The sequence below is a fragment of the Mauremys reevesii genome, linkage group 7, assembly GCF_016161935.1.
Source record: "Mauremys reevesii isolate NIE-2019 linkage group 7, ASM1616193v1, whole genome shotgun sequence".
Taxonomy (NCBI): Eukaryota; Metazoa; Chordata; order Testudines; family Geoemydidae; genus Mauremys; species Mauremys reevesii.
The window spans coordinates 81308991-81322993 of record NC_052629.1 but is presented as its reverse complement, the minus strand read 5'-3'; positions in this window follow the sequence as shown (position 1 = coordinate 81322993).

Here is a 14003-nt window from a genome sequence, read left to right as displayed (position 1 = left end):
TTTATGGATAATATTTTGATATCTTCAATGGAAAAACATAACAAAAACATAACATCTTCAATGGAAAAACATAACAAAACCATCAACAAAGTCCTAAGACTAATCAGTCAATGTGGACTGAAGCTAAACAAGGAAAAATGCATTTTCCACCTACCCCAAAGCGAGTTTTTGGGACAGACAATAAACAAAGAGGGAATCAGTCCTAGCCCTGAAAAAGTAAAAGCAATTTGAGAATTGAATGCACCAACTAATGTACCAGAACTGAGACACCCCTGGGGATGGTAAATTACCTTGGTCAATACCCACAAGACCTTTCTACAGTGACAAAATCATTGAATGAATGGTTAAAGTCCAACACATCTTGGGTGTGGGGACCAAATCAAGACATTGCCTTCAAAAAGGTAAACGAAATTATCTCAGCAACTCCAGTTCTCAAGCATTATGTCATGAACAAACCCACCACGGTCAGTGTAAGTGCAAGCAGCTATGGCCTAGGGGGTGTATTGTTGCAACAACATGGCTCTGAGTGGAAGCCAATTGCATTTTGCTCTCGCATACTCACAGAAGCAGAAAAACTATATGCACAGACTGAAAAGGAGTGCCTGGCGAGCGTATGGGCATACATTACAGATATCTGTGTGGATTGGATTAGTTTATACTAGTGGTTCTCAAACTTTTGTACTGATGACCCCTTTCACAGAGCAAGCCTCTGAGCACGACCCCCCTTATAAATTAAAAACACTTTTAAATATATTTAACACCATTAAAAATGCTGGAGGCAAAGCAGGGTTTGGGGTGGAGGCTGACAGCTCACGACCCCCCATGTAATAACCTCACGACCCCCTGAGAGGTCCCGACCCCAGTTTGAGAATCCCTAGTTTATACTGATGGTAGACTACTAACCGCTTGTAACCCTCAACAATGGAAAAGACTTGAATCAAGCACCATTGAGATGATAACATCTATTGTTCGGGTTAATATGAGTTAACCCTTTTGCTAAATATGATCCTGGGAAAAATCTGGTAGTAGCAGATACTCGGTCATGGAGCCCAGCATCACACTCATCTAGCTGTGAGCTTGAAGATTATGTAAAGGCTTACGTGGATGCTCTGGATCAGTGGTTCCCAACCTTTTCGTCTGGCGGGTGTCAGACGAAGGACCGTGGTGGCAGTGGAGCAAGTGACATCATCGAGAGGCGTCACCGCCGAAACGCCGCAGAAATTCGGCGGCATTTCGGCGGATGCTCCACCGCCGGCCAGGACGCGGGCACATTTAGATGCCCCCATGGGTGCCATGGTGCCCGCGGGCACCGCACTGGGGACCCCTGCTCTGGATGCATACAGACCAGTGTCAGAAAAGAGACTACATCAGCAATAGAAAGCAACCTTGACAGACAACGCTACTTCAGGAAGTTCTAAGTTACATTAGAGCCAGTTGGCCCAACTATCTAAAGGAAAATGAGGAAGTGAAAAGAGACTGCTTTGCAATGCAGGGACAATTAAGTGAATCAAAATGGACATACAATTAAAGGCAATTGCATCTTAAAACAAAATGAGAGGAGAAATCCTAAACCTCATCCATGAAGGACATCAAGGATTAACTAAATGCTGCTAATGGACCAACTAGTTAGTGTAGTAGCTAGGAACCAGCAAAAGCATAAAGAATAAAGTATTTGTATGTGAACACTGCAGAACTAACAGACCAACACAACACAAAGAAACTTTAATAACAACACCTCTACCAGAGGGATCTTTAAAGAGACTAGCTGCAGATTTATGCAAATTCAGAGATCATCATTACCTGGTCGTCGTGGACTATTTTTCCAGGCATATAGAAATAATGTGCTTGAAAGACATAACATGTCACAGTGTTACCGAGAAACTGAAGTATGCTTCATTATTCCAGAACAGCTAGTGATGGGCAATGGACCACAATTCATTGCAGCAGAATTTGTCATTCCAAACAAAATAAGATTTTGATCATATTACTAGCACCCCACATTATCCACAAGCCAATGGAGAGGCTGAGAGAGCTGTACAGACAGCCAAGAAAATCATACAACAGGAAAATCCATTCCTTGCTCTTCTGAGTTACAGATCAACACCAATAGCAGCTACTGGACATAACCCAGCACAACTCCTGATGGGAAGACAACTCAGAACTACTGTTCCAACTTTGGAAAAGAATCCAGCTCCAAAGTGGCCAGACACGAAGAGAGTTGCCAAATTGGATAAAAAGGCTTAAAGAGCTTATGAACACTTTTGCAACAGATTTCATTCAGTTAGAGAACTGCCGGGTCTAGAACCTAGTGACTGTGTTCATGTCAAATTGGGTGGAGAAAAGGTGTGGACAACTCCAGCTGTCATAAAGAAAAATAATTCAGTGCCCAGATATGTGATTGATGGTGGAGAGTTCAGCAGAAACCATTGACATCTACAGTTTGTTCCTCAGAGAGAGCAATGAACAGAGCAAACTCTACAGATGGTGGATGGAGAACAGAAGAAGACGACTCAAGGATTCAGGACCAACCACAGCCAGTCATTTCAACTAATGGACAGCCAGATGGCTAAGTGGTTGTGTGTTTGGGTTGTGTAACTGGAAAACAAGTACAATTCAGAAACACTTAACAGATTGATGCATCCTGAACTTCAAAGACAGTGTGATAGTGTAAATATTGTAAATGGTAGGAATGTAGAACTTAAATGGAGAGATGGAATGGAATGTGAAACTGTATTGTACTGTTCAGCCACTAGGTGGCACTGTGTGTAAAATACCTCATTTAAGCTAACCTCAGCCATACCTGGCAGAGCATTAAAGGATCTTATGATGAACACGCCTGGTATGTATCTTCCGCAGAAATAAAAGCTCTGTAGTCGGTCTGTGTCTGATACAGGAGCATAACAGAGGAGGGGACTGGATTTCTCTTGGGTTCTTGAAGTAAGCCTTTAACTCGTGTTCTGACATGCACTTTGGGCTGTGCATGTTCCAAGCCTAATTCAGAGCTTTGCACAACCCTGTCCCCCATGTTACTTCTGCCTGGTTTTCATTTGGATGGCGTCATCCAAGTGGTTGGGTTTTTGTGTGTGTCACACTACGCAGAAGCCAGGTCCTGAGAAAAAGCAAAGAGCTGCTTCTTTTTTTTTCAAATAGTTTCCTCTTAAAAATCTCCTCACTCTGCTGTGTGATTGGGTGGCTGGCAGAGGAGTGACTGGGCTCTTGTCTTGTCTGATTTCCTGGAAGATTCCAGCTATTGGCTAAAATGACTACGGGGTGAAGAGGGGAGGGATAGGCTGTTCTGCAGAAAGCTGATGTCAGAGCGGGGGCTGACTGATAGGACATATTTCTTAGAGCTCATTACATTATATTGCCACAGTCTGACGGAGAAAGGGGAAAGAATGCTGCACACAGGCTGTCCAGGTCATTCGTCATCACACTGTTAGAGCCCCCTACAGCCTCCCCAAATAGGCACTAGCTCAGGGCTTCCAAGTCTCATTTGAGAATCTACACCAGAACATCCTCACAGAGGAGACACTCCAGTCTGGCTCTTAAAGGCATCAGCTCTGGGCATCTTTCAACACTGTCGGTCATGAACCTATTACCCCTCTGCCTCCCATTCCATTTTCACTGTGTTTTCTCTGCTCCACATATTTTATTCTTGTCTTTTGAACCCTTTCCCTCACTGATGTGACTCAGACCATATTGCCATCAAGGAAGGGGGGAAATCCAGATGTTTTGGCAGCTGGGTAGGGTACAGTTGGGGCTTTTGGCACCTGGGGACATAGTTTAAGATTGTGAGATGAACACATGAGCTGGTTGTTTAAACCATCAGCAGTGAGATATTTACCACTGATATTTACATTGTCATCTTTAAGTTTCAGTGTGAACACTGCAGTTTACAACACTGTTGTTTCAGGCTCTCTGCAGACTCAGACAATCAGCATTGCATCAGATTACGCTTAGCTCATGGTTTTTGAGATTTTCTTCTCAGCCGTAGGAGCTAGTAACACTTTTGTTTTAATAAATGCTTAAATCTGGGCACATAGTTCTGTGGGAAGGGGTGGATTGCGTGGCAAATTCTATGGCTGCAGGATTGTGGTACACACAGGCCTTGAATAGAATCAGGAAAGGATGAAGACTAAGCTGTGAGAGGGAAATAGAATCTCTGAGTGGTAGTAAGGCAATCTTGGTGGCAAAAAACAGCTCCCTGACTCTCTGTAGCTGGCTGGACCAAGCGTTGTGCTGTCCTGCCCTGTGGCCATACTGTGAAGGAGAAGAGAGCTCTACAGAAACATTTAGAAGAAAGCGAAATCAGCAAAAAGGGAAAAGATACTTCTTTACAGTTCAGGCACTATCTTTCTGTAGGTCCATCTGATGTCAAGCAAATGGCTGCCTTGTTATTCAACTTAATTTAAAATGTATGAATCATTTTCCATTGATGGGTGCATATGTGTTAAGGCCAGAAGAAAAGAGGGCTGGGGAAATAGAAGAAGGTGAAGGTCCCAGGGCAGAGAGAAGCAAGATGGGACGAGAATGAAACATGGGGCAATTGAGAAGGGATTGTACACATAGGGAGGGATTGAGAGACAGAACTGGAAGGCTGCAAAGAATAAGAAGGAAGGAGATACTGCTTTCCAGAGAATGAGAAAATGATACAGAGAGTGGTAAACAAAGAAAGAAAAAAGAAACAGTGAAAGGAGAGAATGAAAGTGGGAGAGGGATAGAAAAAACAGCCTTTGCCTAAAACATGTCAGATCTGTGCAATGTTGGGTTCAAGCTGAATATTTCCATGCTCTCTCTTTGGCCATGAGATCTTGACTATCACTTCTACAATTCACTGTGTGGTCTTTAAAGCCACCTATAAACCTTAAGCACCTGCTCTCCTATCGCCATACTGCTGGGAATCTTACTCCCATAGGAATGGTATAAAATATAAGTTTCTGGTTGGCCCAGCCATGTAATAGCAGATGGGCAATGCTGCCACCACCATGTAGATTTGAATTAAATATTGATCCCAGGCTAGGAGTGCTGCAGAAGCAGCACATGCAGTGCTAGCTGGTAGGAAGAGGGGATCTCGCCCAATCCCTCAGAACAACGTGCACAGACTAAGAATGGAAACCCGTTCAGTTGTGCGAGGCTGGAAGGAGTGTTGCCACCACCAGGGCTATAAGAAGGAATAAAGGCCAGAAATAGGGGATTATGGAGGACTGCAGCTTCCACAAAAAGTTGAGTTGATTGGGTGAACTGGCATTGGCAGCGGGCTGTACAGAGCATATTAGGAGCTCTTTACAGAAAGGTCAGATTTCAGTTTTGTTTGTGCAATTTGCTTCATATGAAAAAAAAATCTGTTTTGTATTTCTGAGCCTTTTACAGTTGGGACTCAGTACTTAAGCCAAATCTGAGCAAAGAGTGAGAAAAATAGCTGTTTTCTACAATGGATGAATAATAATTTCTGGGCTGCCCCATCCATCCTTTTCTTCCTCAGTCGGCCAACCTGATGAAACCATTTTCCTGAGGTTTGGTTTGTTTTGCTCTTACATTCTTAATTTGTATCTAGTTTGTAGATGTGTAACAATCAGGAAAACCCTGGAAGGAGACAGGCTCAAGGATGTGGTCTTAAAGAGGCAATGTCAGTCTGAATCTGTGGCGGAACCAAGCAAGGAGTACCTGCTGTGTAAGGGTGACCGATCATAAAGAGAACAGCATATGTAGGTAGAGCTGATCACTGCCAATTGCAGTACTCTGTAGAGTAAAGGAACTTCGTAACACTGTAGACCAGCCCTCCTGATAATCTCCTCTTGCTGCCCCAGAAAAGGGTTGTTTATATCATTCTGTCTCATTGTAAGGAGATGATGAGGATGTGCTAAGCCCTTCCCTCCTGGAAACAGCACCAGCGCTGTGGGCATAGACTGTAGGAAGTCCTGTCTTGCTCCACCATTTAGCATTTAGTGAGAGAGGCTACAGACATGGGGATGCTCATTCTTTCTGATGCTTCCTCTGGTGACATCAGCATGGCTTTTCACTGTTTCCTGTTCCCCTTCCCTTTTGCACTCTTACATTTTGTGTCAAGAGAGGAGATTGGCTGGTGGGGAGTAGGTGACTCAGTCTCCAAAACTTTGCATCACATCCTGACAGTGACCACCGTGGCCTGTGTTAGGTAGAAGTGCTATTCTACCCAGAGATAACATGACTCAAGCTCTGGGACCAGCATGTGGCCACATATTCTTCCCTTACAGGAAGTCACCTGATACTGGCCTTTGGAGGCCCAAGGGTTCAGGCTTTTCCATCTGTTGGTTTAAACTCACTTTGCATTGGTTCCCATAGGAAGAGTGGGGACTAGATGTGGAGCAATGCCAGGTTCCTAATCCTGCTTCTCATGGCCGACTACCCCAGTGGCCACTCCAAATGAGCAAAGGACTATAACTAAACTGGCAGTGGGAGTCTGGTGGAGGGGAGGAGAGAACCTGTCTTTTGGACTTAAAAGGCTTTAGGATAGTGTCATACACAAAATAATCTTGAAGCCTCTCATTGTTGTTATTATTGCCATTGGATTCCTGTCTTTAAAAATGTATATTTATTTTCTGAAGCCTAAAATGCATTTACAACAGTTCAGCATTTGTCAGTATTTGACAGTGGATAACGGCAACTCCCAGAGAAAAGGGGAACTGGGGCCAGAATGTGACTGTCTGAGTTACTATCTGGTTCCTGATCTACACTAAGGGTAATGAAACTAAGTACTGCTCCTTGCCCAAGGGTTGTATCAAAGCCACAATTTAGCCTTTTAGATACATAATAATTCATACTGCTGACTACTTCCCTGTTGTCTATAACACCAGTGGCTGGATAGGTTCAATGGCATGGCCTGAAAATATTCTCATGCTATAGATCAGAATAATTTCCTCTTCTTTTTTTCATTTCCCTGGCCCTGCAGAAACCAATTGGCTAGGGCCCAGGTAGGAGAGAAGTTAGAGAGAGAGAATGAGAGCTCTCCTCCCCATCCCCTTTCATAGCCCCTGTTCAGTGTACTTGAGAAACAATAAATATTTTTCCTGGACACTGGCACACTCAGTTGGAGATCCTGAGGGTAAAAGTCCATAGTAATTTCTCTCTGCTACACAAACATCCTCTCTCAACCTTTTATAAACCAAATAAACACACGGGATTGTGACCTTGGGGACAGGCCAGGAAATGGAACCGAGTTGTCACCTTCCACCACCGTGCACACAATTGGAAAGAGAAATTGGTAGTGGAGGAGCAAGGAAATCCATTTATCTTATTACTGTCTTTCCCAGTCCAATTTCTTCTTGGCTCCTCCCACATTTTTTGCTTTTACTTTTCAGTCAGTTAATTATTTTAAGAGCTCTTCCCTTCCAAGACTGCCTTTTTCTGGTAGCCTCAAACCCATCAGCAGGTGCATCAATGCTTTTGTATTTATATATATATATAAATGCTTTCCGATACATTCAAATGGGAGCTGCCTCCTCTTAGCCCTACTCATAGAAGTTGGATGTATATCCCATTATACATTTGGCTGTAAAGTGCATTTCTAGGGAATAAATGTCTACAACATTAGCCAGTCACATCTGGGGACAAATTCTTCTCTTAGCTCTCATGTGTTCCCTCCCTCATTTTCATGAAGTTGTACCAGTGTAGTGGAGAAGAGAATTTGGCCCACAGTCCAGTTTATTTCCCAGCATTCCATTTGGTTGGTTTCTGATTCACACACATGCATTGTATGTCAGTCTCAGGGCAACTGCACTTGTTTTCCCCATCCATGGTCCCCAAGGGCACCCAGTTTGCTCCTCTGACTCCCAGCTCTCACTTCTCTTGGGCGGCAGGTGAATACGAATCGGGTCCCGCACTTGCTAATGCCGGCCATGTTGGGCTGAATAAATCCACATTGCCCTCCCTCTTGACTGGGGATTTTAAGTCTGCACAGCTCCCTGCCTTATACCGTGATATCCCCAGCAAGCCAGACTGCCTAAAATGGCTAGCGCCTGCACTTGGCCTTCTCTCCAAGGGCTATGACTAGTGTATGACCTGTAGTTATATGTTACCACACTGCTCCTTCTAATATTCTTAAGGTAAAAGCATTACAGAGAAAACATTAAAACAATAAAAGATCCTATACACATGCTAGAAGGCTTACCAGAGGTCACTTCCCTCTCCAATCTAGGGCTCTGGTGGGTTTTAGTCCCTCAGAACCCCGAGCTGGGTTTTCCCCGTGGTTACAAATTCATCTGTTTTAGATCCACAACCAGAGCAAAGGCTGGGCAGCTCAGCCATTATTTTATACTGCTTGGGCCTTTGATTTTGGCCTCTTGTGACAGGTAAACCAGAAGACAATGACCCTCTCCTGATGGCATAGCTTCAAAAGGCTAGGTTTTTTCATCACCGGAATTGGGGAATTTGCATTAACCTCTCCCTGGGGATTCCCCAGGAAATCCACTTAACACTTATTGTCCCAGAAGTCCATATCTGTCTGGACGTTTTCAGAATAGTATTTGGAATCCTTTACACTTCCCAGGTCTGACATCTGTCACATCTCCCCCCAGGGAAGTTGCATACAATCCCGGCCCATCTTACTACATAAACTTAATACAATAAGGTCTTCTGAGGATATTGCAGGAGATTGCCATATCTATCACAATATAGACACAAAATATGTGAAAGTGATTACTTTAAAAAGCCAGGAAGTTTGTTCTATAAAACAGTTGATGTTCACTGTGTTAATCACAGGTTTCCTTTAACACACATCACAGGCATTAGCTAGGGTGACCAGAAGTCCCGATTTTATAGGGACAGTCCTGATTTTGGGTTTTTTTTCTTATGTAGGCTCCTATTACCCCCCACCCCCATCCCGATTTTTCACATTTACTGTCTGGTCACCCTAGCATTAACCATGAAACATGCCAGCAAGTGAAAGCTGATAAAGCATATCATCCTTTTGGGGAAATCCATCCCAGTGCAGATCTTCCACACAAGCCCCAACACACAGTTTAAACCCTGCTGCACTGGGGTCTGTTTCACCCAAAACTATTCATACCTAAAACATCACTTTGCATAATGTCCTTTGAACACTGAAAATAAAATCCAGTTTGAGAGGCCATCAACACCCAGATATTGCTGCCTCCTGTCCCTGAGTCATTCTTAAATTTGAGAGACGTGATTACTGAAAGCAATCTCCAAGACATGCCAGCAGTGGGGAGCAAAGCCAGCTGGAGGAATTCCTTCCAGCATGGGAAGAATGGGAATGGGGGGCAGCTTGCATGAGCGGATGGCCCAGACAGGCCGCAGCTGGGCTCACAGATCAGGTTCATGCACTCTCTGATATTTAAAAATTAAATGAAAATAATCATTTTCAATCCTGCTGGGATTTGAATAAAAACGGAGGGAGAGGTTCTGGTATCCTTGGAACATGGCGTGGTGAAGGGATAAGGGAAATGCTGCCTGTTTTCTGTGATTCTTCTCTGTCTCCACTTCCAGCCCCCCAGCCCCTGACTTCTTAAATCTTTTTTTGTTTTCTTCCCTCCTTTCGAATGAGGTGACCAGAGGCCCAGCTGTTCTAGGAAAAGCTCAAGCCGAGTCAGCAGCTGTGAATTCCAGTTCTAGGAATTGCAGTTGTGGGTCCTGGCGGAAACTTCCTGGAATTCTCTCTGCCATTTGAAGGAAAGCAAAATAACTATTTCAGTGACCTTAAACTCCCAAAGACTTAGGAGCAAGAGTTTGGAGGCAGCAGAGATAGAAGGGGTTAATATTTTTCTCCTGTAATTTAGTAGGTTGTTTGGCTTTTGTACTTTATTTAACGTCCGGGCAACTGGCATGAGAAAGTGAGCAAGAGAGCTCGCTATACAGACAAAAGAAGATAGCTGTAGTGACCACAGGACCACAGGAATTTTTAAAAGGAAGGTACGGTAAAAAGGTCAGAGTTTTCAGCCATCAGCCACAACCTCTTTGTGAAAGGTCAGTGTCTGTGTCAGACCGGGAGACACCCATAACCAACCTCACACAACCACAGGGCCATGAATAAAAGGACCCAGAAAGCCACTAACAGAAAACGGTGCTGTTGTTTAAGCTGTAAAGTTTCACAAGTGGGCATTCAGCTCAAAAGCACTGTCATAGGTTACATGCAGCCCTGCTACAAGTGTACACATTAGTACCTATTTTTCTTCTCTTACAAGTTTTAACTCCCAAATGGTCGGCAGCCCCACTTAACAGATTCTGAAAGAGATATTTTAGCTGTGCCATAAGTTATTGAGCTTGAAGCAGGAATTATGGTTTGAAATTCTCTGGCCTATGTTATGCAAGAGGTCACACTAGATGCTCAGAATAGTCCCTTACTGCCTTAATATTGAAGGATCTATTCATTTAACCTGGCTGTTTCCACTCAGCACTTATTCTTTAGTTTAGATTTGCCCCTAGTCACCCTTTGCGAGTCAGATGACAGATTTTGGAGACTTCACATCCAAACCGCGACTTTAACCTGCTTCTTGCATTTCATTGTGTGTCTGTACATAATGGGATGGGTTTGCTATGAGATGGCAACTGACGCTGGACAAACTCAGGCTGGAAATAAGGTATACATTTGTAACAGTGAAAGTAATTAACCATTGGAACAACTTAACCAGGGTCGTGGTGGATTCTCCATCACTGGCAATTTTTAAATTAAAATTGGATTTTTTTAAAAAAAGATCTGCTCTAGTTTGAAATGAATTATTCTGGGGAAGTCCTGTGGGCTTTGCTATACAGAAGGTCAGACTGGATGATCAGAGTGGTCTCTTCTGGCCTTGGGATTGCATTTCACTGCAGCTAAATGAGAACCCAGGGTTCTTGTGGCATCCTAGGCAGCAGTTTTACGAGGTGAATCAAAAGGCACCCTCCCATTGGCCATCCCAGTAGGAGCCATGCTGAGCTGCTGTCAGGAGAAGCAGCTCATGCATTATGGGTCTTCCCTCTTTCCCCTTCATTATTTTCTCCCTAATGTACTCAGATACCACAGTGATGTGAGCTTGATTGATAACGATTCTGTGGCGCACCTCCTTTGTGGCACACCTCTCCCGAGTCTGTGCTGCTGCTGAGTTGGTGCAGTGTCCAGTATAATGGGGCTGTTTTCACTTATATCACAAAAGCTGTTGGTGGACTGTGTTAGACTAGAATCTTCATTCCATCCCTGGCATGGCCCTTCCCTTCCAGCAAATCTCCTATACCCCTGCTTGTGAGACAGGCAATGTAGGGATGTTCGTGCTAGGGAAATTGTTTCTAGGCCCCTCACAGTGCATATATGCGGCTGGAATGGTGTACATGGGCCAAAGCAGGAGAAAGAATATCTCCCATAAAGTTACCCCTTCATTGTTAATTTGTAGATCTGTAACCTCTCCTCTATCTCCTTTCATATCCTCCTGGCTTCAAGTGTCTTTATTTTCATTTCTTACCCCAGTTTTTTCTCTGCATTTCCCTCACCCTCTTTTCTTTAAAACAAACAGGAGTACTTGTGGCACCTTAAAGACTAACAAATTTATTTTAGCATGAGCTTTCGTGAGCTGCAGCTCACTTCTTCGGATGCATAGAATGGAACACACAGACAGGGGATATTTATACATACAGAGAACATGAAAAGGTGGAAGTATGCATACCAACAGGCAGAGTCTAATCAATTGAGATGAGCTATCGTTAGCAGGAGGAAAAAAAACTTTTTGAAGTGATAATTAAGATGGCCCATAGAAGGTGTGAGGAGAACTTAACATAGGGAAATAGATTCAATTGGTGTAATGACCCAACCATTCCCAGTCTTTGTTTAGGCCACAGTTAAAATAGTATCTAGTTTGCATATTAATTCAAGTTCAGCAGTTTCTCTTTGGAGTCTGTTTGAAGTTTTTTTGTTGCAAAATTGCCACCTTCAAGTCTGTCACTGAGTGGTTAGAGAGGTTGAAGTGTTCTCCCACTGGTTTTTGAATGTTATGATTCCTGATGTCAGATTTGTGTCCATTTATTCTTTTGCGTAGAGACTGTCCAGTTTGGCCAATGTACATGGCAGAGGGGCATTGCTAGCACATGATGGCATATATCACGTTGGTAGATGTGCAGGTGTACGAGCCCCTGATGGCGTGTCTGATGTGATTAGGTCCTATGATGGCGTCACTTGAATGGATATGTGGACAGAGCTGGCATCGGGCTTTGTTGCAAGGATAGGTTCCTGGGTTAGTGTTTATGTTGTATGGTGTGTGGTTGCTGGTGAGTATTTGCTTCAGGTTGGGAGGCTGTCTATAAGCGAGGACTGGCCTGTCTCCCAAGATCTGTGAGAGTGAGGGATCATCTTTAAGGATAGGTTGTAAATCTTTGATGATGCGCTGGAGAGGTTTAAGGTTGGGGGCTGTAGGTGATGGCTAGTGGTGTTCTGTTATTTTCTTTTTTAGGCCTGTCCTGTAGTAGGTGGCTTCTGGGTACTCTTTTGGCTCTGTCAATCTGTTTTTTCACTTCAGCAGGTGGGTATTGTAGGTTTAAGAATGCTTGATAGAGATCTTGTAGGTGTTTATCTCTGTCTGAGGGATTGGAGCAAATACGGTTGTATCTTAGAGCTTGGCTGTAGACAATGGATCGTGTGGTGTGTCCGGGATGGAAGCTGGAGGCATGTAAGTAAGTATAGCGGTCAGTGTGTTTCCGGTATAGGGTGGTATTTATGTGACCATCGTTTATTAGTACAGTAGTGTCTAGGAAATGGACACCACTAGCCATCACCTACAGCCCCCAACTAAAACCTCTCCAGCGCATCATCAAAGATTTACAACCTATCCTTAAAGATGATCCCTCACTCTCACAGATCTTGGGAGACAGGCCAGTCCTCGCTTATAGACAGCCTCCCAACCTGAAGCAAATACTCACCAGCAACCGCACACCATACAACATAAACACTAACCCAGGAACCTATCCTTGCAACAAAGCCTGATGCCAGCTCTGTCCACATATCCATTCAAGTGACACCATCATAGGACCTAATCACATCAGACACGCCATCAGGGGCTCGTACACCTGCACATCTACCAACGTGATATATGCCATCATGTGCCAGCAATGCCCCTCTGCCATGTACATTGGCCAAACCGGACAGTCTCTACGCAAAAGAATAAATGGACACAAATCTGACATCAGGAATCATAACATTCAAAAACCAGTGGGAGAACACTTCAACCTCTCTAACCACTCAGTGACAGACTTGAAGGTGGCAATTTTGCAACAAAAAAACTTCAAAAACAGACTCCAAAGAGAAACTGCTGAACTTGAATTAATATGCAAACTAGATACTATTAACTGTGACCTAAACAAAGACTGGGAATGATTTGGTCATTACATCAATTGAATCTATTTCCCTATGTTAAGTTCTCCTCACACCTTCTATGGGCCATCTTAATTATCACTTCAAAAAGTTTTTTTTCCTCCTGCTAACGATAGCTCATCTCAATTGATTAGACTCTGCCTGTTGGTATGCATACTTCCACCTTTTCATGTTCTCTGTATGTATAAATATCCCCTGTCTGTGTGTTCCATTCTATGCATCCGAAGAAGTGAGCTGCAGCTCACGAAAGCTCATGCTAAAATAAATTTGTTAGTCTTTAAGGTGCCACAAGTATTCCTGTTTGTTTTGCGGATACAGACTAGCACGGCTGCTACTCTGAAACCTCTTTTCTTTGTTCTTCTCTTTTTTTCTCCTGGGTGTGTGTGTGGGTGTGTTTGAAATAATTTGCCATTGCTGCTTGTTTCTTTCCTTTCGAGAAAAGAACAGGATGGAGCTCAGGCAAATCAAACAATTTCATACTGAGTTTAAAAGCAAACCAAGCCCAGGTTTCTTTGTGTTTCAGTTCCTTTTGCTGGTGTAAGTAGCTGCAGGTGTCACATTTTACAAATCTGCTCAGTAGTATGCAAAGTTATTAGCAGCTAATGCTCATGTTGGTGAAGAACCCATCAAGGCTTCAGATATTATTTACATGCAAGAAAGTCTTCAATAGTGATTT